Source organism: Teleopsis dalmanni, chromosome 2 (assembly GCF_002237135.1).
Source record: "Teleopsis dalmanni isolate 2A chromosome 2, ASM223713v2, whole genome shotgun sequence".
Classification (NCBI taxonomy): Eukaryota; Metazoa; Arthropoda; class Insecta; order Diptera; family Diopsidae; genus Teleopsis; species Teleopsis dalmanni.
The window spans coordinates 75,531,342-75,535,004 of NC_051847.1; positions in this window are offsets into that span (position 1 = coordinate 75,531,342).

Here is a 3,663-nt window from a genome sequence, read left to right on the forward strand (position 1 = left end):
TAAGGAAGTTCTTAAATTAAGAGCTGCGGAAATGATCTTATTGAGTATATTTTAATAATGTAAAAATTGATAAAATATAGGTTTAAGTCGTTGTATAAAAATTAATATTATGCACTTACCAGATCAGTTGCAGAAATTTATTCTGGAGTTTTACACTGGGTGCTACGTCATGTATATCCTATAAAAAACATGTAGGAATTTATTTTATTTATTTCCTTAACTTTTTTTAAACATAAATGAATTGTTGGTAGTTTTGCACAGATTTGCATTTTTTAATTTTAATTTAATATAATGGAATCTGATTTCAGTTTAATATTCAAAATAATTTTTTCCATAACTGAAAGATGTAAGCAAACATTTTTTGTGAAATATAGTAAAGAAGTTTTTAGATGTCTTTCACATGTAGCGACTTCAAGGCTTATATGACTGCTTCTGGACAGCCCTGCTTACTGACAATGATTGCTTTAGATCGGGTTAACTAGGTGAGTGTTCTCCTTTAAAAATCATATAATACTGAATATTATATATTCAAAAAATATTAGAATAAAAAGAGACACAAAAGATGAGATAAAATATATTCGCCGTCAGTAAGTGCTCTTTTGGAAACACCTATTGGTTTTTTTGCTCGTATATAATTTTTGGATTGCAAAAAAAAATGGGTAATGTTTTAAGAGATCTAATACTTGGAAACATCTATTAGTTTGGACAATTAAATCATCTAAATTTTGAATGCAATAAAAAAAGAAGATTTATTAGGTGACCTGATATTTGAATATATCTATTAGTTCGATTGTTTGTATATAATATTTGGAATGCAATACATAACAGGCAGTTTTTTAAAAGTATGGCTGTGATGTTATGTAAAGTAAATAAAAATACTTAACTTAAATTCTTGACTTAAAATGCTGGAAAAGTTAAACGATTACGAGGCTTTTAAATGGCTCCATGTATTATTTTCATAATATGCGTTAACAGTTAAATTCAGTTTTTGTATAAGATTCTTTTCGAAATAAACAATAATTTTATTTAATTTCCTATTTTTTTCAAATTTAAAATAATATCCATGTTTTTAATTGTGTATTGATATCTACCAGTAGAATTAGTAATAGGTACATATGTTCGAAGTATTAAAAAATTGATTTCACATTTGAACTATGGACACATTATATTGAATCCACCCTAATAATAGTAAACGAGATACAACGAGTCCATGTTCCCAAAGAACATATAATTAAGTTTCTAATATGAAATACGAATGCTATTAATTTAAAAGTTAGAAAATTGAATGATTCAACATATTTAGCCCCGAGGCATAATGACCCGCACTTTTGGATTGAAGTGAATAAAAACCCTGCGCATTTAAAGAAAATGGCGTCGCTTGTGGAATGGAATCGTACATTAAAACTGAAATTTCATTTAAATGAATAATTCATTTAGTTAACTTCTACGAGTTTTTTACAAATTTATAATTTTATTAGCGACATTTTATGGGCCTGAAACACAAAGTGCGTAACTCAGTCCAATGCACATTAAAACACTTTGGGCTCAAGTGCACACACATTAAACAAAAACTAAGAAAATACCAAGGAAAACATTCGTAATAGCCGTTCCCGTACTCATACTCGTACTCGCCGAACACATAAAAAAGAAATAAAGCAGGGAAATAAAATAGGAAAATTAATTAGGTAAAACCAACTAGTTTTTAATTAGCCCAAGCAATGGTACTACTCGTACTCGTACACTCGTACTCGTTAATTATGGCAAAGGCAATATGGACGATGGTTAATGGTTGATGGCTGTTGGGTTTAAAATGTTAATGGTGGAGAGTTGGAGTGGTGTTTATAATAATGGTGGTTCTCGCGGTAATTACAGCGAGTTCAACGCTGGTATATTAGAAATTCGTAAATTGTTTCATTTGTGGCTTGGAGTGCGTAAACTCCATGGCGTAAAAAGTTGCTGGTGTGAATGATGCCAGTAGCTACCATATTTAGTCGCTGTTGTTGGATGGGTTTCTAATTAATAATATCGTGTATTTACCGGAAGCGCACTGAAACGGTTAACGTTAAACGCCATTATTTCTGTGAGTAGTGTTGTCCTACGAATCCAGTACTGTACGAGTAGAACTACCTATGACTCTTTTTCTAATACCGATTCACTGAGGGTTAAATGAATTGAACTATTTTCAATGTTTTCTTAGAGAAATTAAATAAATTTAATAATTATGCATAATTGTACTTGCTAATGTAAATTACAGTATATTGATAAAGAAAGTGAGGGTGGTGTGGGATGGATTGCCTGCTGCGATATAGTTTGCGTGTTTACAATTATTGGTTAGTTTGGCATTAATTTTTGTATAATAAATTTATGAATTTATTAGACGAGAATTTTATGGTAATTTATGCTAATTAAATAAATGAAGCCCTTTCGCGTTGTTCAGGCATGTAATTAATTTGTAATTTGGATGAAACTGTTGTTGGGCGTGTAATTAGTTGAAGAGCAATTAATAATACTCCAATTTGGGAATTAATAATAGGAAAATTTTTTTTGAAAATTAATCTAAAAAAAATGTTAATTTTTTGTGTGGTTTTGTTTATAGAAAAAAAAATTGTAAATCTATTGTTGTTAGTAATTAAGTTACTGAAAGCAAGTATGAAATACAATACATAATAATAATATAAATAAAGTTTTTTCTAATAAAATAACATAAACAATGAAAATAAAATAGAAATATAAAATAATAAAAAGGGTTCGAACAGTAATAAAGAAACAACAACAAAAATTTTATTGATATTTGGCTGATCATATAACGTTGTTTAGAGTATTGCAAAGTACTCATCGTCAGTCAACTTAGGAAATATTTGAATTTTTATTTAATTAGTTTGTAGTCCGTTTATAATTTGTTGAACTGCAAGTGCAAGATTTTCAGTTAGTCATAAGACGCGTGACATTAGACAAAAAAAATCAACTGGGACTATAGACTGCTATTGCTATGATCGTGTGTTATTGATATATTGCTTTTATATCATATACATTACGAAAGAATATATAAGTAAAGAAAAATAATTGCGGTAAGTGGCAAGCAGTGAAAGCCACAGTGTGAGACATGAACTGACCAGAACCACCTCTTACGAATCTAGTATTTGTAGCCATCAGATATTATAAATACTCTAATTCATGAAACATAGGGATTCAAGACTAGAAAAGATAGTTTCTATATTGTCTTTTATTAAAGAAATCGGACTTGGAGACACACTCTAATCCGACTAAGGAGCACCATAGATCTATTAGGTTGCAGCGCACTATCCTTTTGTTATAATATTAATGGTTGGTTGGCTAATTACAGTTGCAGATTGGCAGATTACATTTCAATAATCTCAATTACCGATTATTCGCCGTTTTACCACCACATTCCTTCCAAACTATTCTAGACAAACTAAATTTATTCCATTGAATTTAAATAATTTAAGAGCAGATTTTAAAAAAACTTGTTGGATATGTGGATTTATTAAATTTCTAGTTCTAAAAATTTATTCAAAATTTGCAATTAACCTTATAAAATTTAAGTTTAGACGAGATTTGTTTGGCGAAGATTGTAGTCTTGAATTAATATGGCATTTATACATACCTTAACGTCCACAATATTCATTCGTAATGACGAGAAGA